The sequence below is a fragment of the Protopterus annectens genome, chromosome 2.part0 (genome assembly GCF_019279795.1).
Source record: "Protopterus annectens isolate FY-2018-M chromosome 2.part0, PAN1.0, whole genome shotgun sequence".
In the NCBI taxonomy this organism is placed as follows: domain Eukaryota; kingdom Metazoa; phylum Chordata; order Ceratodontiformes; family Protopteridae; genus Protopterus; species Protopterus annectens.
Window position 1 is genome coordinate 1,746,679,070 of NC_056728.1, and position 24,787 is coordinate 1,746,703,856.

Genomic DNA, 24,787 nt, shown 5'->3' on the forward strand with positions numbered 1-24,787 from the left:
ACTATTTTATATGTACCTGTTGGCTACATATTGTTATCAGCCACCATTATCCTTTTTCTGTCATAAGCTGCTTTTACCTCTGCATCTGTCTCAACATGTTGATGTATCTTCTCCCTTCTGTATCATTATTCTTTCACCTGTGCATTTGTGCAATGTCTATCACTGGGGCATTTGTGTAATGTCTAGCACTGGGAAACAAATGCAACTAAGGCTAAATGGAAGTACACATCTTATGGCAATATGTTGTGATTTTGTGATTTTATTACATTCAGCCGCATTACACTGTTGTGCTTCACATCGCTGTGTTTAGGTATGTTTACTCAGTTATGTTAAGTTGAAGTGCTGGATGTAAAAATTACAGTGGTCAATAGGGTAATAAGGATGAACACATGCATTCACATTTGCTGAAATCTGCTGTCAAAGGTTAACTATCAGAAGAATTATTTCTTACAAGGTGTGCTTAGATAATACTCAGGTATAAACATTTTTCTCAGAATTCCCTAAAGTTTCAAATCCAGATTTATGAGAAATGTTTCAGAATGTTTTGTCTGACTCCTGTGGCTGTAAATATTGATTACACCTTTCCTTAACATATCATTGTCCTGCTGCTATATTAATGTGCCTGCTCCCCATTGTTAAACCATATTTTACAGATCTTTGCATGAATATCAGCACAGAGCAACTCAGAGTACTGCTAATTAATGTTCTAAGTTCAACCCTTCATGATATAATTATGCATGTGCTAATATTTTGTCATCAGCAGTGCAATTCAGCTTGGCAGCACTGTGCTCAACTAGTAAAATAAAAAAAAAAGAAAATCAAATAATTATTGTTTTAGGTTGCACAACATTTGTATGTCTTTATTAATTTTGTCAGCAGGTTATCTTGATTTTAGATGTTGATTCAATTAATTAATTTGGTTATGTATATCTACTCTCCAATGGTTGCACTTACAACTGCGTTATAATTCTGGATAACCCATTCACACATAATCCATCACTGTTACTCTGCAGTGCACTGTTGTATGTATCATTGCTATGTTTATCTTGTCAAGGCACACTGTGCAAGTATGAGACAAGAAACATGTGCAATCATCCTGGCATGAAGTGGCAGGAAAGTTTGACTGATAATCCACTGATTCAATACTGTGAATTTATTTGGCATCCCATAATGCGAAACAGGTAAATGGCCCTCACAGTAATGCAAAGTACATGAAGGACAGTATTTAAATGTTAGTAGAGAAGTATGTAATTACATGGGACAATCACAGTAATGTTATATTGTCCTGTTTTGCACATTTATGCATTCCACAACCTATGGTGCATGGCACCATCTTTTCCAAACAGTGGATTTTTAACATGTACAAAATGTTTTTTCGCATCCTTAAAGTCAGATTTCTCCTGTGGTGCTTGCTAATAATACCATGCTGTCTAGATTGTATAACTCAGTAGGTAGAAGATTCAATGCTCAACATGAGAAACTTGTGTCTGTGTGTGCGTAACACTTGGTGCTGTATCCACATCTTCTCTGCAACACACTGAGTTCATCCAGTAAAAAGTGCACTCTATCCCCTTAAGAATCAGACTTCTCCTGTGGTGCTTACAACTAATACTGTGCTCTCTAGATTGTGTAAAAAGATAGGTAGAAAGCTCAATGTTCAACATGTGGAACTCTTGTGCATGTGTTTGTGTAATGCTTGTTGTTATATCTATCTCCTGTAGGAAGAATACATTTAACTTTGCCCAGAGCTCCCTTATCCCACTTTTACAGAAACTTCTCCTCTGCAACACACTGATGTGGTCATCTGGTCAATAGTGCACTTTCTTCCCTTACGAATAAGACTTCTCCAGATTGTGTAAATAGATAGGTAGGAGTTGCAATGCTCAGCATGGGAAGTGTGTGTGTGTGTGTGTGTGTGTGTGTGTGTGTGTGTGTGTGTGTGTGTGTGTGTGTGTGTGTGTGTGTGTGGGTGTGTATATTATGCTTGTTGCCGTATACAATTCCCATGAGGAAAATGCATTTAACTTTGCACACTGCTACCTTATCCCACTTTTTACCAAAACATCCTCTCTGCCACACACAGATGAGGTCATACAGTCAAACATGCACTCTCTTCCCTTAAGAATCCAACTTCTCCTATGATGCTTGCAACTAATACTATGTTCTCTAGACTGCGTAACTACAGAAGTAAGAGGTTCAATGTTCAATATGAAGAACTTGTACATGGGTGGAATTCAAGTCAGGTCAGCATGTCTTCCAATGCAGTTGTGCTCAATCAACTTCTAATCTGGAGAAATATTTTAAATTGCTAGATGACTCCATCATTCCCATATCCCGGCTTTTACAACTACATCTTCTTCGCAACAACACACTGATGAGTTATTTCTTTTTAAAGTGCACTTTAAACATCAGACTTCTCCTGTGCCATTTGTGTTTCTTGCACTATTCTCTAGAATGTTTAAATAGATAAGTAGAAGGTTTGAATACAGCAGTGATTAACTTCTACAGCTGTGGGTGTAACTGCAAATTAATTCAGGATTGATTTACAGACATGTGCAGTGTCAACTTTTACCACCTCAGATGAATGTATGAATAATTTTACCACACACATGTCCTTGGAAATATACTGCTGATGTCACACCCTTCATAGATGTTATATGCCTCACTTACACTAAGTATTCTCATGTGGTGCTGTCTGCTGACAATGTGCTGTATAGATTGAGTAACTAGATAAGTAGGTGGTTGGAGTCCATTCCTGCTTAAATACTGTGACTGTGATTACTGCCATACACTGTTGGCCACCTCACAACCACCTTTATATACACTTCCACTTATAAGATGGATTTACGTGGCACAATGTTGCAGTAGCAAACCCTACTATCCCCAGGGAATATATTTTTTGGCCACACAAGGATGATATAATGCTACTATAGCTGTAGTATCTCACAGTTGTGCAACTTCTCCTGTGGTGTATGCCTTTAATATTGTGCTTTGTACATTGTGCAACTACATATACAGAATGTCTTAGGCCAGCTGTGAGTGGGTCTTTCATCTTCATACTGTGCAGACTACTCTTCAAATACATGTATGATATGAAGTTGTACAGTGTTATTTTGCCCTCCGCCTACTTTTTAGCATAAACATCCTGCTAATAAACAGTGGCAATGTCATCCATTCAACTGTGCACTCTCCCAGTTGTACAGTAACATGTTGTGTGGCACTTGCAATTCAGGCAGTAATCAGCTGCTGGTGATCTTAGGTAGTTAGTTAAAATTCAGCCATTACTGCTCAGACTAAGTTTGTGACTGTACATGTCACCAACTCTCTGACATTACACTAACACAATATTATCTAGTTATTCTTATCCATTTTTATGTTGGACAATGCTATATCATCCCAAGTTATGATTGCATGGCAATGAAATGGTTATTCAGGGTATGTTTTGCTGTGACTGCTGCTGCTGCATGTGTATTGAGTACTGGCTTGTATAGGATACCTACACAGACAGACTGTTGTTCAATTCTGGGACAGTGTGTGTGTGCTACATGATGGAAATAGCTTTCTTGTCAATGAAGCAGTGGAACTGTACTGTTCACTGTTGGGTGGACAGAAATGTGTAGGTACTTTACAGCATTCTGACTGTCTCCACTTGTCTATATTATATTTGTAACTCCTTTCTTACTGTACACATTGATTTCAGTTATTTGCAACAGTCTCCATTGCTATCTGCTATTGCACATGCAGTCAGTACAGAGGTCTGTAAGGAGCCTAATATCATAGGCATGGGTTTGGATCTGGTAATCTTTGTCTATCAGAAAACAGTAGCTTACACACAGACATTAGTTATGGCACAGTCAGAGGGCTACCTTTTTCAGACAACTGTCCTACAAGGTAGGTCTTCTTCATGACATAACAGCATATTTCTGTGGTCCCATGATCGATATGCATCTCTCTGATATCTGTCCTGGAATGTGTTTGAAAATGACATGATGTGAATGTTTATGATGTCCTGTATTGTTCACAGGCATTACCTATTTCCAAAATAATTATGCTCTATATTGCATGTCATCATCCAGACATTTCTTTATTACTGTAATTGTTTTTTTCACACTATACAGATTAAGGGTGGGAGGTTGGCATAATGGTTAAGGTGCTTACCTTAGAAACACAAGGTGCAGGGTTTGATTCTGACATGGGTTAATTGGTTAGGCTTAAAATGGCCTATAAGGGCAGTTAGCCTAGTACTAACCTATGAACCTAAAAAATAGCAGATGAGGATTTCCTTAAACCCGTCTTCCTGTATGGAATACTGCCATATCATGAAAAACTGTGATTGGTCCTCTGTTAGCACATTTTCTGGTGTGTTGGTGCTGTTGAATTGCTGTTATGCTACTGTTCTCTGTAATTCCATGTGAGCATGCCCAGTATAATGATGTCTGGGATGTTTGCAAATTACAATGGAAACATATTGTAGGTTATGTTCAAAGAGAGGGGCTACCCCACAAAGCTTATTAAGGATGTAAGGGAGGAAGTGATAGAAGGTAGAAAAGACAGATATACACCCCTTTTAGGGAATGATTCTGTTATTCTAAGGTCTAGCAATGAAAGACTGAATTTACCCAAGAATAAAAAGAAATATAAAGGAGCATTAGCTCCAACATTTAATGGTGATGCTAATGTGATTAAAAATATTACTGAAAAGGAATGGGAAAATTCTGTCAGTTTATCTGATCTGGACACTATTTCTGGTAATATGTGTAAGTGTATATTCAAGAAAGGGCAAAGGATTTATTGGACAATAATAGCGGCCATAAAAATAAAGGAACAAATAAAAAGGTTGATGCCTTTAAATGTGGAGCATGTTCTTTGTGCCCCTATATGATTTACAGTGGGAGGGTATATATTAAAAGTAGAAACAAATATATTACAGGAAAACAAACAAAGAAACGGCTGCGGGTAAGACCAAGGTGCAAAAAATGGGAATAAATACAAAAAAACAGTGCACCAGGGTGACACACAATAGCGTTTAATAGTACAAAAATAAAAAACTGAACAGAGGTAAGCGCTTTCACAACAGTAGTTGCTTCATCAGACAAAGTTAAAATGCACTTCAGCTCTTAAATAACAGCTTAGTCATCAATTAAGCAGAATCAGTGATGTCACAATTAGCTACTATTTAAAGAGACAGCAAAAAAATATATTAAGAGACAGCAAAAACATATATATACATCTCTATTTTAAAACATATTATCTTAAAACAGTGAATATAAAATATATAAATGTAGATATTTCTAGTAGACCACTAAAAACCTTTTATAAACATAAGAAGTATATGTATATGTATATATATATATATATATATATATATATATATTATTTATATATATCATTATAAAAAATGTTAAGAATAAAATAAAACATGTTAAAATAAATCAATGCTTAAGACGTCTTGCTTTTAAAAAAGGGATTAAAGAAGTCCCATTAAGCCCTGGATAGCGTTCAGCATCAAGTTTTAAAATCCATCTTTGCTCATGGCTTTCTGTAACATTTTCAATGTCTCCTCCTCTCAAATTTCTATGAAAATGTTGTAAAACAAAGAATTTAAAAGAATGGGAAGCATCTGTATGCATAACATGATTAGCAAGGGCATTAGATTGTTTATTATTTCTAATATCACGAATGTGTTCTAGAATTCTGTCTTTTAATGGCCTGTTAGTTTTGCCCACATAAAATGCTGGGCATTGCTGACAGAAACTAAAATAAACAACATCTGTGGTTTTGTAGTCTGAATACTGTTTAGAATGTAAAGTAAAATGCCTAGTTGGATGTGTATATTTTTTTGCTGTCTCTTAATATATTTTTTTGCTGTCTCTTTAAATAGTAGCTAATTGTGACATCACTGATTCTGCTTAATTGATGACTAAGCTGTTATTTAAGAGCTGAAGCACATTTTAACTCTGTCTGATGAAGCAACTACTGTTGTGAAAGCGCTTACCTCTGTTCAGTTTTTTATTTTTGTACTATTAAACGCTATTGTGTGTCACCCTGGTGCACTGTTTTTTTTTATATATTACAGGAAAGACTTATACAAACTGCAATACTCTAGGAGTGGTTTATATAGCCTAGTATGAGGCATGTGATGGATTTTATATTGGTAAAACTGAGCGTAGACTCAAGAAGACAATATATATATAAATTAAGACCAAAAATGAGAAAAATGCACTGCATAAATACACACTAGTATGTAATGCAGCCAATTTTTCATTTTTTATACTTGAAGAGGTACCGATAGACACTAGAGGGGGCCCTAGGAAACAAAAATTGAATACAGAGAAGTTTATTGGCAGATTGTTGTTGAAGCCAATAAATTCCCTGGGCTTAATGAGCATGTCTCCCTAGTGCCAGTATTAAAATTGAGGGCTGCTAGGTTATGATTTTACTGGTAGTCCATATTGTCCTTGTTATTACTCCTTTTCAATACTGGGAGGATTTTATAAGAAGTTGGTTTATATTTTTCATATAAAGTATATTTTTAAGTATATTTTATATTTAATAGTTATAGTATTTAATATATTTATTGACTTTTTTATCATCCCCCCATTTTTATTATTTTTTTTTATATTTCATATATATTACATTTTGGTGGCTTTATTTTTATTTTTTTACATTCTTATATGTTATTTTTTTTCTTGGCACTAGATGTGGCTGCAGTTCTTTTAGAGATGAGCTTGTGTTATGAATCTTTATATATTTTTCTATTTACCACATTTGTATTATTGATTTATTTTTAATTGAATATCAGAATGAACATTCATAGACAGTTTACTATGGTTTTGTGTACTTATGATGTATTTTAATATACAACTTTAGGGTTAATACTTTATAATTAAGGGATTAATTGGAATCTAAATGTCATTTGTAGTTGCTTCATGATTTTTTTGTATTTAAGTGTTCTATTCCTGTTTGAATTTCATATCTGATGAAGTCTTTCCTATAGATGATAACGCAATGAATTTATTAAAGTGTTTATGTGCTGTAACAAAATGTTTTAACCTGTGTTTGGTTTGTTCCTTCCCAAGTGTCTTTTTGGATTTTCTTTGTTATTTTGAGTGGTTTGGGCACTTTTCCTCCTTTGCTTCTGGTTTATGTTTGCAAATTACCAATGGAAGAGTTAAAATCATGAAATGTCATCTGATCTGTGTTGTCATTTATCTCTTATGTATATGGAGTGTTATTATATTACCATTTAGCATTTACATGACTATATAACACTTGGCTATTATGTGTTTATAGGTGATAAACCCCTTTCCCTATAGGTACCAGTAACACTTATTTTCAAAAACATATCCCTGATGTGTATGACACAACAGCTGTAAGGTTCATTTGTTCTTGTGTATACATGCAGAGGTGGAGAATACAGCAGTGGCATCAGCTTGCATACATAAATTCCCTGCATATGCATTCCATATGCAATAACTACAGTCTGCACATTCATCCCATAATAGTTTCTTCTGTCCTTGATAACTGCTATCTCAACTCAGCATTTTATTAAGTTGCATATCACAGTTTAACACTCTGTTGTTACATTATAACTTTATATCCCTATCACACCCTATGTTAGCATGCCTGTTTTTACTTATATGCATACAGTTACATCAGTAATACAGGATTTATATTAAAAATGTTTCCTTGACACTTCAGCACATTTTCTGCAGTTATATGAGTACCCTTTACCCATTTCCCCTTCCCTATTAATTATGCAGTAGAAACCATTATGATTTGTGTACAGTTCCCCCATTTCCCTTCCCCTCCCCCTCTTTTAAAATTCTTTCGCTGTACTTGCCCTTAATATTCCTGGGCTAGAGTGTGGGCTGGTATCTTAGTAGGTTTGCCTTTAGGCAAGCTGATTTGTTTACATTCTGTGCTTCTGCTTGCAAGCACCCTTCCATGGCCTCAAACACTATTGCTGGCCACAAAAAGGTGCTTGTAAACATATAGGCATGATGAGCCACATGTATATTCGATTAACACTGCTGCTCATTGTGCTAACATGCTTAAATCGTGTAGGCTTACAGCAGAGCCTGCATGATTGTTAATGAATCCCATTGATTAAGTTATGTGAAACAGTAAACTTCTCTTCCCTTGATACTCACATTTAGTGAAAATGCATCTGGCAACTCGAACTACAAGAGATATGCTGAGATTCGTATTCAAATAGCATAGAGTGCAGCACTAATTAATTTCTATGTGACGCGTGCAGGAATTCAAAATAAAAATATATAATGCATATGCTAACAGCCTGGGACTGACCACTATAGCTAAGTGGGCCTTTTTAGGAGCAGCAGGAGCAGCCCAAGAGTACCTTGTGGTGAAGAAAGTTGGCAGAGTTACATAAAAGACAAATTAAGGCTGACAGAATCAAACCATGTACTACAGGAAGCAACTCAGCTCATAGCTTTACTCATCTACACTATGTGCTAGACAAAATTTTGTAGCCCAGTGTATTTAGCACCTGGTGCCTGCAAAAAACATGCTAAATTAAAATGCATTCATAGCTCAGATATTAACATTAGGCTCATACACTTCATGATATCCAATTTATTTGCAGCTAAATAATAAACACACTTTCAACATTAAGGAAACCAAAGATCACATCCAAAGAACATGGCTCATATGTTGTTACTCCTTTGTACTACAATCATTGCCCTTCCTTTACACCATAAGTACTCTGTTTTTTAAATAGTTAGTAGGCTTACATTCCATGGGACCATTGAGGAATCTAGCCCAAATGTCCATTTGCCCCAAAGCACTGTCTGGTAAGGCACTTGCTCAATAATAGGGCATCCTAAATATGAGGCCAAATCAGAGATTGTTGTGTAAACTGGAGACAGATAAGAGTAGACTACTCTAAATCACTTAAAACATTAATAGAACAACTGGTTTTGCAGCAACATGTATTTTGTGAACCACAAAAACTGTAGAATTCTAATGACTGACTGTATTCTTGAAAGAAAACAAACAAAATGCTAGAGTTATGGCAGCTGGATTAAGACTCATCCCACCTGTACTTAATGTACAGGGTTTGACTCTTAGCAAGCCACATAACTAAGTGGGACATCTCACACACGGGCACGCATGCGCGCGCGCGCACACACACACACACACACACACACACACACACACACACACACACACACACACACACACACACACACACACACACACACACACACACACACACACACACACACACACACACACACACACACACACTGCTAGGTAATTCAGCATACTTGCTGCAAAAATGTTGAGGCACATAGTGCATTTCTATTTTGGCTTGGCTTGTTGAGCTGCTGCAAAATAAAAGCACTATCTCCTGAAGCACTCTGTTCAGATTATATGAACTGATTCCTCATTTTTTCTGCCTGCCAGCTTTCATTGGCTGATGCTTTGGGCCAATGAGACTGGAAGTGGCATGCGGAGCAGGAAATCATCTTTACGAGGGTGGACAAAGGACAAGAGCTGGGAAAGGGAAATTGAGCGGTACTATTTTTTAAACTTTTCTTTTCATAAATGAATGTTGTATATGGCCTGGCTTGCAGCCAGTACTGGGCTTTTGGCAGCTGGATCCAGCCCTATTTGCAGGAGTCTTTCAAGGGGTACTGAATAGCGTAGCAGTTGATTTTTGCATACTAAGTCAATGTTTACTGCTATGAAGCCACTACCATAATAAAACTAAGTCTTTTTGTAGTACTTTACTGAGATGGGATGAAGATGTCTTTGCTTTGGTTAACCCTATGTCACCTGCAGGTATGAGGTTTGGTTGGTTGCAAGGCAGACCATTTATAAACAGAGAAACAAGTAAGGGACCAAGTACTGATAGCTATTATTCCTACCAGAAAATGAGGGTGTATGATTTGATACTACAGTGAAAGTCCTGCCTTTAAGGTAGTTTGCAGTCTATAAACAAACCAGCAGAAAAAATGCATTTAGCAAGTTTTTGAGTAAATATTGTGGCTGTTTCAAAAGCTCTTTTTAGGTCCACAAGACATACCTTTGTTAAAAATCTTTGTTCCATGTTACCTAGCATTATACAAGTCAATAGATTAATAGTTGCAATAGTAGCGCTACATCTGGGACAAACACCATGTTTTTTATCCTACTAGTACTGCTTATACATCAGGTTAGCCGTTCTCCCCATTTATGACTGTATCCATTAACTATTACATGGATATTCAAACAAAAGTACCTTATAAAATAACAATATTGCATTACAGATTATTGCTCTTATACATTTAAATTGGGGGGGGGGGGGGTGAGTACTGAATGGGTGATATTCCTTGCATGAAATGGCATCTTTCCTGGACTATTGTGGTATCTAGTTAAATCAGTAGCGTTGCACATTCAGCAGTCAAACTACCTTATTGCTTGCTGGCAATATTAGGCTACTTGCCTGATTTCTATGAATGGAATTTACTAGCTGTCTGTTAACACCGACCAATCCAGTATACAAATTACTAGCACATTCTATATCTAAGGCTTCCCTCTGTCATTATTTTAATTATTTCAATTCTGCTTAAATATTTAAGTGTACTTATAATGACCTGTGTGGTGATAACTAGTTTGTACTTTCCTGCTTTGTTCCATGTAATTGCATTTTTTAATTTGTTCTGGGACCTTAATATTTAATTAGTAGGTGTGGGAAGATTGTGTTTCTGCATTATTCTGCACTTTTATTTTCACAAGTAGAATTACTTGTAAATGCTATCTGTGTTTTAAAGCCTGGTGGGCCAAAGTCCTGTAGTTTAATTCATAGCTGTGGCCAAACTGTGTACTACAACTACTACCAGATCTGAGTCTTAATCATTTATTACTGCATGTTTTCCATAAACAGTGTTACTGGTTAATTCCTGCACAGTCTGGTGCCTTAATCTGTCATTAAAGTTCAGCAATGAGAGATTTTGCCCAGTTTGTGCTTTAGTGCTTTTAGATTATGCTTATCATTTACCTGCTTGCATTCTGCGCCTGCCCTATCCCCCCCAAACACATTAAGATAACATTTCTAAAAGAGCACTAATATTGTTTTCATTTAATTCCTAGCCTCTGCAGTTAGCCTGCTTCTTCCTTGAAAAGTTCCCAACTGTCCCACTATTTTGCTGTTGTTGTGATTGTTGTTATATAAGTCTGTGCCTCTGCCCTTCCTTAGGATTATCTGATTTCCAAAGTCCACCCCCGCTCTTTCATTGCTATTGACTGTTGTATAAGCTATTTATGTACTCTTTCCACTCATTGTTTTCCATAGACTTATGATACTGAGTGCCCACCCAGCAAGCCAGTGTAGTTCTTAAGTAAACCTCCTTTACTACATACTATCACCTGCTCATTTTCCTGGAGCTCCGCAAAGTCTGTAGTCCCAGTTTGCATTCCATAAGTGTTTTACTTGTATCCAGTGCCATCCAGGGAAAGTTCAGTATTCAGTTATTTTGAGTGAATGCTTTTATTTCCTGCATTTATGTGTGTATTTCACTGATTTTTTTTTGTAAAAAATTGCTCTTTGTCTAACTGTTACTGTCTTGAAATTGCCTTCAGCAAGGGATTTGCAGCTAATTGTTTAAGTGGTTTGTGTTAGCATTGCACTTGTAATTGGACAAATGGCTCATTGTTTAGTTTTCTGTATTTTCTGTGCTGCTATAAATTTGCATGTTTGCATGGGTTTGCAGTGCCTGTTCAGTATCAAACACCTAGAAAGCAAATTTTCCCTGTAGAACAGTCCACAAAACTGTAACCTATAAAGCAGCAATGCAGAGTAAATGCCATGTGTGCCGACAAGTTTAGAGCAGCTAGTTGGGCAGTGTGTGACAATACCTAACAGACTTAGTAGAATTCTGTATTGTGTAAACATTAAAGTTAAATAAAAAAGACCAACAAATGCAGCCACTGTAGATAAACTTCACCTTCTCCAAGAATGTGGAACAATAAGCATAAGTGGAAAAAATGGAGAACGGAGAGACCACAGCATAAAATCAACGATTTATTCAAATCCAAAAATTCAACAGGTACCAACAGTAACTGCTTTCACATCCAACTGATGCTTCTTCAGACTTCGTTCAAACAAAACATTCACTCCATTTAAATACATCATCAGTTAGATGAATTAAGTAACCAATTAACCAATTTCTGATCTTAAAGGTAAAATCCTTTAAAACATAATAAATATGCAAGACATACATCTATATGAGCATAAATATAAAAAAATATATAACTCTTTTAAAAGTTACTTAAGCCTTCTAGCTGCAAGTAAAGGTTTTATAGAGGCCAGCTCATTAAGACCAGGGCACTTATCGGCCTGTAGCTTAACTATCCAATACAGTTCTTTTTGTTCGGTAACATTTTTCTTGTCTCCTAACCTTGAGCCATATTCTACCCTACAAATGACTAGAATTTGAAAGGTATGTGTTTTATTGACCCTTATATGTTTAGCTAATGCACTTCTTTCGATATCATCATTGCAAATAGCCGAAAGATGTTCCCTAACTCTATCACGAAGTGACCTATTCGTCATACCTACATAAAATGATGAGCAGTCATTACAGACTGCTAAATATATCAAATCATTAGTGGTGCATGTGGCCTTAACTTTAAATTCATATCTAATGCCAGTAATGGGGTGTATGAAAATGTTGTCCATGCTCAAAGCTTTACATATACTACACTTACCACAAGATACTAAGTATGGTTGAACTACTAGCTTATCCTGCAGATGTTGTTTATTCATGCTGCACAACAATCTCTTTGGATTATTTTTATTTTTATATTTAAAGTGTGGTTTATCTCCCACAAACTCTTTAATTTGTGCATCAGATTCCAGAATGGACCAATTCCGTTTCACAACATCCCTTACTACATCAATATTACTAGAGTATTGAAGACTTAAAGATATCCTATTCAAATTATATTTACCTTTATTATTATTATTATTATTATTACTAACAATCCTAGTTTCTAAGTTAATATCACTCGTATATGGTTTGGCTTTTGTACTTCCTAAATTTTTAACATATCCAAGGTTATAATCAATTTCTTCCAACTTATATTTACGTTCAACCAACTCACCCCTAAAGGTGTCCAGGTCATTCATGAAAGTTCTATCATTAGTATTTAACCTGGATATCCTCATCCCTTGTCCCTTTATTATGTTTCTATACACGTGTGCAGGATGCATGCTATCTCAGGATAAGATGCTATTTCTTCGACATGTTTTTCTACACAAAGTGGTAGAAAAAACACCATCGTGATCTTTCATAATGGCAACATCTAGAAAATCTATCATTGTTTTGGAGGCCTTCAATGTAAACTTCAACAAACTTGTACTGCCATTCAAATAATCTACAAATTGCATCGACTGCATATATGATCTAGTCCAAATTAAAAGAAGATCATCTACAAAACGTTTATATAAATAAACATGTGACTTATAGATATCATTCATCAAAATTACCTTCTCTTCCCATTGTGCCAGCACAATATTCGCGTAACTGTTGGCACAGGGTGTGCCCATCGCAACTCCTACCTGTTGCAGATAGTATTTCCCTTTAAATAGCATCACATTATTTTCCAATATAATTTCAAGAAGCATACATATTAAATCAATTTGTATTGCACCATATGAACTATTATTCTCTAAGTACACTTTTACTGCCTCAATACCATAAATATGGGGTATAACTGTAAATAAAGAATTTACATCTAAGGTTACCAACCAGCTTTCCTTCAACATACTCTGATTATTCACAGTAATAGACGATAAATCACATAACAATTGTTTGCTATCCTTTAAAACCTGCTCAGACCTATCAACCACAGGCCTTAACCACTTCTCAACAAAAACTGATAATGGATGGGTAACCCACACTCTACCAGACACAATCGGCCTTAGTGGGGGGTTGCTGGGACTTTTATGCAGCTTAGGTTGGCCCTGAATTAAAGGTATAAGTGGATGCAAAATCAGGAAATATTCCAATAATTGCTTGGAAATTATATGACTTAAAAAACAGTCATTCAACGTGCTGAAAACATGACTACAAATCAGCTCTATATCTGATAATGTTACATTCTTATATGTTAGTACATCATTTAGCATATCGTACATTTCCTTCTCATAATACATAGTATCCAGAATCACAATCCCCCTGCCCTTATCAGCTGGTCTGATGCATATGGATTCATCGTTCTGCAGTGCTCGTAGAGCTTTAAACTCGCTGTTAAGTTATGAAATTTTCCTTTTATGTTTTTTTCACCTTGCATAAAAATAGACATCAAATCATTCTCACACACATTGCAGAAGGTTTCTAAAGATGCATTAAGCACAAGTACAAATGTACTAGGTTTTTTAAAATTGGTATCATCACCAACAGAACTATCAGAGCCAAACATGACTTTTAACATCACATTTCGAGCAAAAGTTTTTATGTCCAAAACAGTGTCTACATACTGTGTATCAGCAGATGGAATGAAAGTTAGTCCGCGCTGAAGTAGAGACTGTTCATGCAGCGTTAGCGGACGCTGAGACAAATTAAAGACCAAAGTATATATGTCTGTTTTTGTTGTTCCCACATCTTCTTTATCGTATAATTCGAAGTTCTTTCCTGTGAGGGCAGCCTTCGGTTCCTTCCTCGACTCACCGAACGACCCCTCCTGGGCCATTCCAACTTGCGAATAGGTAAAGGGGGGGACAGAGAATCCACAGAACTAGAAATGGTAATTGATATCGACTCTTTTCTTCGGACAACAGGTTCTAATGCATGGGAGTCTTTTAATATTGCAGGAGTCACCATAAAATTATCAAGACTGTTCATGTTGGACCCATCGACAAATGTGTTATTTACGTTAGTATCTTCTACCAAAACATTTTTTGATTTATCAGCCAATTCTGTAACAGTTCGGTTATCAAATTTGACAGATGATTCTTTACTATTGGAGCTATGTACCATATTTTCAGTATTATTATCATAGCGCCTGGGCCAAGTAAAGACATTACCGGCCCGAAAATCTTTTAAGTCCCTGTCCATCTTTTTCTTCTTTTGACTGATTAACCGTTGCTCAAAAAAGTTTATGCTATCACAAAGTCTATTGATGGCTTTATCAAATATACTTGCAAGGACCAATTCTTGCAACTGTTGCTGCTTTAATTGTATGTTCTTTAATAGTATATCCTCAGTAGGTTTATGGAACTCAATCAAGAGTTCCATATATTTAAAGCTAGTCTCCAAATTGATCCTTTGCCAGCGTTTTAACAATTCTGGATAACTTTCACCTGACGTTGGCATGGTTAAATCTTAATCCTCTTGGGACTACACGCTGTGACAGGCAGGCTTCAAAATGTAGCCGCTGCCATTGTAGGTGTTTAAATTTGTTTATTTCATTTTCTAGTTCATGCAGCTTGTTAATGAACAATTTCTCTTCATAGTTGAATTGCCCATCAATCATTAATTCTTCAGAAGGTTCATACACCAATAATAAGTTAGTATCATGTTGCAACAAATTATTTAAGTTGGTTGTAAAAGTTACCTCAGGATATACATTGTTGAGCGGCTCATTCATTCTGCCTTCAGCCATGTCCCACAGGGCTAGCACAAACTGTATCAATAGATAAATAAAAACAGCAACAAATGCAGCCACTGTAGATAAACTTCACCTTCTCCAAGAATGTGGAACAATAAGCATAAGTGGAAAAAATGGAGAACGGAGAGACTACAGCATAAAATCAACGATTTATTCAAATCCAAAAATTCAACAGGTACCAACAGTAACTGCTTTCACATCCAACTGATGCTTCTTCAGACTTCGTTCAAACAAAACATTCACTTTATTTAAATGCATCATCAATTAGATGAATTAAGTAACCAATTAACCAATTTCTGATCTTAAAGGTAAAATCCATTAAAACATAATAAATATGCAAGACATACATCTATATGAGCATAAATATAAAAAATATATAAACTTTTAGTTACTTAAACCTTCCAGCGCAAGTAAAGGTTTTATAGAGGCCCGCTCATTAAGACCAGGGCACTTATCGGCCTGTAGCTTAACTATCCAATACAGTTCTTTTTGTTCAGTAACATTTTTCTTGTCTCCTAACCTTGAGCCATATTCTACCCTACAAATGACTAGAAATTGAAAGGTATGTGTTCTATTGACATGGTTTAAAGCAGCAAAGAGTACCCCAGCAGTGCGAGGTTTCAGTGCCTTCCACGCAAGCAGCTGCATAGACAAGGGCTAAAGGTGTGCTGAGAATCCTACACAGCCTCAAACCTACAGGGGTAGAGATTACTGGATTTGGTATATACAAACCGCTTTGACCAAATAGTGAATTTTCCCACAACAGGCTCCAATATACTGGACCTCATGCTCACAAATATGGGAGAACATTGCAAACCCCCCCCCCCCCAATCAATGTCTCATCCTCCCTGGTAAGGTCTGACCATAAAGCCCTCCTTTAAAATCAAAATCAACTCCATAATGCAGTGGTGCAGCGGTAGCATTGACACCTCACAACAAGAGGTTCACCGGTTTGATTCTCTGCTGGGGTGCCTTCTGTGCGGAGTCTGCATGTCCTCCCTGCATTCATGTGGGTTTTCTCTTGGGTGCTCTGGTTTCCTCCCATGTCACAAAGACACGTGTCTGGAGCGTTTCTCCCTGGGCCTCCGCTGAAAATTGGCTTCTTTCCAAGTTGGACTGTCCTGGTAAACAAATGTTAAATAAAATACAAATAAATAAATAATCCCATTAAAATCTATAAGTTAGGAACTATTACAAGGCAAATTACATGTAATTAAGTAATGGCTTGTCAGAATTCAATGCCTTTCCAAACTCCGAGATCACACCAGCCTATGCCAAATTGCTCTAAGAAAGTCTGTACAATCACTTTAATGGCTCCATAGAGGTTGCTGTATCTACCTGAAGTAAGCCTAGATCTAGCTCCAGAAATAAACCACCCTGGTGGGATCTCAAATTAAACAGGATATACAACAAAAGGAAAAAAATGGCAAAAATCAGGAAGGGTAAGTCTTATAAAGATAACATTTTTCTCATCAAAGTAAATAGACAACTAGGAGGGCCAGTTAGGTTAAATCAAAGCCAACTTTTAGGTTAAGATATCCTCCCAGGTGAAAGATAATGATAAGGCCTTCTACAGCTACATCAGAAACCCCAAGGGCAGTGTAGATAAATGTGTGTATGTCTCTTTAAGAAGCTATCCAAGGGCTTGCACATATGTATAAACACTGAGCACTTGCAAGTCTGACTGCCATTTTGTAGTTAGCTGTTGAGATGTAAGCATGTATGTATGCAAGGTCTGTCTGTTAATAAGTTTGTTCATATTTAATGATGCTGTTATCCATCCTGATGTGTTTCTGTGTAATAAAGCATCTAAATGATCTACCCTACCTGCTTGTCATCATTGTTAGAGGGGCGAGTGTCATGGTGGCAGAAGTGGGATGGTTGAAACAATTTGTGGCCAAAAAGAACTCCAGTTTCTCTGCTTTGAATTAGAGAGGCATCTAGTTACTAATGGAGGAATATAGAAAAGTGGACCATCCCTGCTGCACGTATAATTCCCAGAACAGGTCAGAAACGAATTTCAGATGTTAAAACCTTTTCAAACTATTTCTTATTCATTAAATATGAAATGAAGCATACAGAATGTTTTAAATGATATTAAAATAAGTCAAAATGTCTGATATTAATGGAAATATTTGAATTACTATGACAAATGTTTGAAATAAAGTCCAAATTGCATAAAATGAATAAAACAAATAAAAATAAAGGGAAACCACCACATTTTTCACTAAGCACATATTTGTTCATATTGATTAAGTCTGTCTGAGTTATCAGAAATGAATGAAGTGTTTGCATGTTTGTGCAGTGGTACAGTAATGTTATTTCACAAATACAGCCATTTCAAAGCATATTTCACAAAGTACAGTATTTCAAAAAGTTCATTGTGCATTTGAGTGTTATTACAAGCTGCTGGGGTCTTGTTTGTATATATTTACAAGTGGTCCTGGATTGCATTGTGTTTTACTATAATTTGTTGGCATGGCTGAAGGATTTTGAAAACCTGCTCCACTTGTGTTTGATAATAATATTGCAGAGTTTTTGAGCAAGAGTATGACATTTTCATACAGGCTGCATTTTCTGAAAAGATGACGGTACAAAGGCATTTATTCTTCTTAATTTAGCTAGGTCAGAAGCCATTGAAAGGGAATGCCCATTTGTGTATGCACCTGATAGCTTTTCTGGAGAAGGGGAAAACTGTCATATTGTTGTACCGCCTGAGTCAAGGGAGGACCCTGAGTGCTTAAAACATAAATTTAGAGAAATGTGTAACCCCCAGACAAACATTACAATAGAGAGGCACTTAATTTACACAAGGGATCAAAAGCCTGGTGAAACCTTTACAGCATATATAACTGACTTGAGAAATAAGGTTAAAACATGCAGATTTGGTGATTTAAGGGATGAAATGATAAAGGATAAAGTGGTATTAAAGATGATGCTGTGATAAAGATTCTGCTTTGTGACAATGATTTAACTTTGAATAAGAACATTGAGATTTGTCAGATGTACAAGCTCACAGAAAAGCACACAAATATGCTTACAAATGAGAAAGGCATGTTTTCAGTAACTTCTAAGGCTCACATTGATAGCATGCAGCACATGGTTAAAAGAAACAGGCCTAGGCACATGGCAGCAACTGTAGCCCCTGCAGCACCCACAGGTAAACCCCAGAGATTTATAGTAAGTTCTAAGGCAAACCCTGGAAATTGCACAGCCTCAGTGAAGTATAAGAGTGAGTCAGCAAACTCAAACCAAGGGCCAACTCTCAATTTCATTGCCAGTTGTTGTAATTGCAGTAGTAATCACGAATCTAAAAGAGAGAAATGCTTAGTGTTTGGTCAACAATGCCACAAATGTAATAAATGGAATAATTTGAAAAGATTTTGTAAATCAAAAGCCACACATTCTTATATTAAAAGAGAACATTTTAAGAAACGAGTTATCAATTATAAAGCTGCAATCCTACTTTTCATGTTAGTGGTGTGTCAGTGCTCAGTGAAACAGTCAATGCAGTAGATTTATGGGCCAAGAATGAAGTATTTTGCACTGTTCAGATAAATGGCAAAGCCATAGAGCTCAAAGTTGATACAAACTCTAAGTGCAATGTTATGTCTACAGAAACATTTGCTAGAGTATGTACTGGTGAAAGGCTCGATTTGGCAAAGTGTGTAAAGCTTCTTGCTTATGGTGGTGAAAAGATTCAGACGGAAGATTCAGTAATGCTTTCATGCTGTTCTTCTGGGAGAAGCTATGACTTATTATTTTATATGGTCAAGAGGCACTTCCAGTCATTATTAGGGCTCAGAGACAGTTTGAAAGTGGGACTGCTTTTGTTTAATAAGGAAGTCCACCATGTTAGTTTAAAAAAGCACTGTTCTAATTTTGCCCAGTATATTTTTTCTGCCTATGCTGATCTTTTCGCAGACAAACTAGGCAAACTTCCACTTATGTACTCCATGAGGTTAGACCCAGATGTTAGCCCAGTAATCAGGCCAGCCCAAAAAGTTCCAATAGCTATGCAGACCACAGTCAAATTTGAACTACACAAAATGGGGCAACAAGGTATGATTTGTCCTGTTGGTCCATCTACTCCGACTGACTGGGTATCTTCTATGGTGGTAGTTCATAAGAAAAGCTCAGATGACATCAGAATATGTATTGATCCATGAGATTTGAACAAAGCAATCAAAAGACCTCATTATCCAATGCATACAGTCAAAGAAGTTGCTGCTCTTAATCCAAATGCCACTGTTTTTTCGGTCTTAGATGCAAAGAGTTTGTTCTGGCAAATTTTGCTTGACAGCAAATCTTTGCTGCTAACCACTTTCAGTACTCTTCTTGGAAGGTACAGATTTCTAAGAATGCTATTTGGGATAAATTCTGCAACTGAAGTCTTTCAACATGCAATGGAGCTAATTTTTTCTGAGTATCCTTGTGCTATTATAGTTGATGACATACTAGTAGGAGGTAATGGTGAAGCAGAGCATGACAGAAACCTCAGAAAATTTCTGGAAAGGGCACGTCAAGTGAATCTTAAGCTGAATCCTCAGAAATGCAAATTCAGGCTTTGAGAAGTCACTTATGTTTGTCATTTATTTACCAGTTCAGGCTTATGACCAGACCCTTCTAAGCAAACAGCCATTCTTGAGATGCCAGCTCCAGACAATGTTCAAGCCCTGCAACGTTTTCTTGGCATGGTTAACTACCTAGGCATGTTCGTTCCAGACTTGAGTCAAATATCAGCACCGCTGAGAGAGCTAACATGTAAAGATGTATCCTAATCATGGTTGGAACAGCACCAGAGAGCATTTGATGTCCTGAAACAGAGAATTGTCAGTCCACCTACTCTCAGATACTATGACATCCACAAGCCAGTTACTCTTGTGATGCTTCAAAATTTGGTCTTGGTGCAGTTATTCTACAAGAGGGTCACTCTGTTGCTTATGCATCTAGAACTCTAAACCAAGCTGAAATGCAGTATGCTGAGATAGAGAAAGAGCTTCTGGCAATAGTGTTTGCATGTTTCAAGTTCCGTGATTATGTTTATGGTAGGCCTATCCAGATCAAAACCGACCACCAACCTCTAGTCACTGTTTTGAGAAAGCCTATGCATACAGTTCCAGCCAGACTGCAACACATGATGTTGAGATTGCAAAAGTATCATTTCATTCTTGTTTACAAGAAAGACAAACTTCTTTACTCTGCCAATACATTATCCAGATTGCCCATATCAACCACTGAACAGCATAAGAATGAGCACTTTGATTTTGAAGTCATGGAAGTGCGAAATTTTTCTTCCACAAGTCTTGATGAGCTGAGAGATCATACAGCCATAGATCCAGTTTTACAAAAGCTCAACCACTTTATCTAAAAAGGATGGCCATCACAGCTATCTAGTTTACCTCCTGAAGTGCAACCTTACTTTCCATACAGAGATAAGATTTTGTCAGACGATGGTATCATCATGAAAGGTCCTAAAGTTATTGTTCCAAAGTCTTTGCAACAAGAGTACATTAGTATCTTACACTGAGGTCACCTCGGAGCAGAGTCTACCAAAAGAAGGGTGAGAGGACTAGTATTTTGGCCTTCTATGTTACAAGATATTGAGACAGTACTTTCATCTTGTTCTGTGTATAATTGTACAAAGCCATATCAACAGAAAGGACCACTTCAGCTAAACAAGATTCCTGAACTACCTTGGTCGACAGTAGCCACTGATATTTTCAAGTGGAATGGTCAACATTATTTAGTGTTAGTAGACTCTTATTCTAATTGGTTCAAGCTTGACCTACTTCCCAATCTAGCATCCAATATTGTCATTACTAAGATGAAACATCATTTTGCAGTCCGGGGTAGTCCACACAAAGTTATTTCTGACAATGGCATACAGTTTACAAGCCAACAGTTCAAAAGATTTGACGAAGGCTGGGACTTTACTCATGTCATGAGTAGCCCAGAGTATCCGTAGTCAAATGGTTTGGCAGAATGTGCAGTTCAAAGTGCAAAGCAGTTACTAGATAAGTCAAAATGAGACAATACTGATATTTTCCTGAACCTCTTGAATCTTAGAAATATTCCTCGTGATAAACATCTTGGTTCACCTGCCCAGAGACTTCTGTCGAGACAAACCAGAACCACATTACTAATCAGTAGCGAATTGTTGGCTCCATGTATCAAGAACAACAGGTCAGTGAAAACCAATCTGTTGAAGAAGTGTTTAGCCCAGAAGTCCTATTATGATAAGACCAGCAAAACACTCAATCCATTATGAGAAGGCAAAGTAGTAAGGATGCAAACATCCAAAGGTTATGATCAGATTGGAGTTGTGAAGAATATTTGCCCAGAGCCAAGATCGTAAATTGTGGACTCACAAGGAATCGACTTTAGGAAGAATCAGAAACATTTGATACCAGTGTCTGAGCCTATGCCACAGCACGTAGCCTGTGAGAAAGACTCTTTCTCTCAGAATGAGTTGCTCAGTGTTCCAGTTCCAGAAGAAGTTCCAGAAAGTATTTCCATTCCTGTGATGAGTCCCGAAGTTCTTTATACGAGTTGTTCACCAAGGACTATCCCTGTTGTTAAACCCAGTCATGATTGTTATATTACAAGATCCAGTCACATCTCCAGACCATGCTATAGATACACGGCAACATGGACATGAACATTGTGTTTGTTTTGATGTCTATATTGATGCATGTTTAATTGCAATTCCATTTTGATTAAGGGCAATCTTTTCAAGAGGAAGGATGTAGATAAATGTGTGTATGTCTCTTTAAGAAGCTATCCAAGGGCTTGCACAAGGGTATAAATACTGAGCACGTGCAAGTCTGACTGCCATTTTGCAGTTACCTGTTGAGATGCAAGCATGTATGTATGTAAGGTCTGTCTGTTAATAAGTTAATTTTTATTTAATGATGCTGCTCTCCATCCTGATATGTTTCTGTATAATAAAGCATCTAAATGAACTACCCCGACTGCTTATCATCTATGTTAGAGGGACGAATGACAGGCAGCATACAGTAATGTGATGAATGGGTTAACGGTGCCACATTCACCAAGCCTGGCAATTTAATAAATCTGTTAGTGGATAAATTCAGTTCCAACTTTACCCCCCCATCTGCCAACTCTCCCCCAATAATACCCTCAAACATAACCCCTCCAACTATAACTAGGGAGCATGTTTTGGCTGTACTCACTAAAGCCAAGTACATGTCTTCAATGGCTCCTGATGACATCACAGGATGCCTTCTGAATAGTCTACAACACAACTTATCCTTATTTAACTATAGTCTTAAAACAGGTTTTGTGCCACATGAATGGAGGACTGCAACAGTCAACCCTTCATAAGGGAGGACCTTCAATAGATCCTGGAAACTACAGACCCAGTAGTCTGACTAGTCTTATTTACAAAGCCATGGAAAGAATTATCATGGAAATTATCGACAAGGACATAGGAGACCTCCAGACAATGGATCCATCCCAATCTGGCCTTGTCAAAGGAAGGTCATGCTTAGTGAGTCTGTTGGTCTTCTTTAAAAAGGTCACTAAGGCAATGAATGAGGGGAAAATGGTGCATACTGCCTACCTGGATCTGGCTAAGACATCTGATACAATACCCCACTCATACATTATCAACAAACTTACAGAACTAGGTATAAACCCCTTTATAACATGCTTGAGACCTTGGTTCACTGATAGGATCCAGTAGGTTAGAATAGGTGAGGCCACCTCCACAAAGAGGCCGATCACCAGTGGAGTCCCCTAGGGCTCTGTGCTAGGCCCACTCCTCTTTGGCATCTACTTCTCGGATGTCAAAGCCAATGTCAAAAGCCTCTGGTTAACCAAGTTTGCAGATGATTGCAAACTGGCAGCAGTCATTGAATCCCCCCCCAAAGATGGGAACACCCCTCAGGAAGGTCTAATACAGACAAATGCTTGGTGCCAAATCCATGCCTTAAAATGCAGTACCAGGAAATGAATTATAGCACCTTCTGGGAAGTCTGCCAGACCGAGTAACTATGTCATCAATAAAACACCCGTAAAAGTTGATTCACTAGTCAGGGATCTGGGAACTCAGGTAGATAGTAACCTTGCCTTTGACCAACATGTATCCACATTAGCAAGAAAATCCTTCTATGTTGCTCAACTTATAAGCAAAGGTATGGTATCTAGGGCCACAGAGGTCATCATACCAATGTACTCGGTCCTCAACAGGCCCATAATAGAGTATAATGCCACCTTCAGTATGTACTTGACCAGACACATGCAGCAACTGGAACATCCACAATTGTTTCTTACATAAACAATATAGGGATTAACACAATGTCCTATGCAGATCACCTAAAAGCCCTGTCTCTTTACTCAGTATCATACAGACTTCTGAGAGGTGAACTTTGCCTGTCACACAAACCATGCCTGGATCCTGTTTTGATGAATCATTTGCACATCCACAAAACAAACAGCATTAGAACTACTAGATTAAAAGGGGTGTACTATTAAAATGTCGATGTTGAGATGTACCCATATGAAAACTTCGAACTACAGATGTTCGAAGTTTCACCTGGGTGAACATCTCAATGTTCAAAAGTTTATATTTGCAAATGCAGTGTGCATTCGCTAATATAAACATTCAAAGAATTGTACAGAGATCGCAGTACAGTGCAGTTAGAGAAATTCATCCCTTTCCTCGCTGTAATGCGATCTCGGAGTTTGAATATATAGTTTGCCAGGGGTGTGGGGCGTGCAGGGGGGCTTGCCCCCCTGCAAAAACATGATGTTAGGTATAGGAGGTCATGTAAAGTGAACTCCTATCGCTAACATCAGGCGATGTTTTCGAAAACAATGTCGAATCAGCTGAATTCTTTCAGCTGATTCGACATTTTAACTTGTTCTATATTTTGAATTTCGAGGTTTACTTTCGATATGTAGGTCAGAAAATAATTCGGACTTTCAATATATTGATAGTAAACAGATTAAAAGACCTGCATTTTACTTGCAATATAAACAAGACATGTTGGAGACAAAGATGTGTTTCTCAAAGAATTCCCATTCTCTGGAACAGGCTCCCAGTCCACGTAGAACAGAATTCCTCCCTATCGCTATTTAACCACAACTTGGACCAGTGGATGGGTAATTGGAAATTCACCTCTGATCTGACTCCTATGTC

The 24,787-nt window shown here is 37.2% G+C and overlaps 1 protein-coding gene across 1 annotated transcript in view; it reads right to left on the minus strand.

Moving 5' to 3' along the window:
- LOC122793601 (trypsin-3-like) overlaps window positions 1-24,787 on the minus strand; it is a 234,833-nt gene that overhangs the window by 86,915 nt on the left and 123,131 nt on the right. The window lies entirely within an intron of this gene.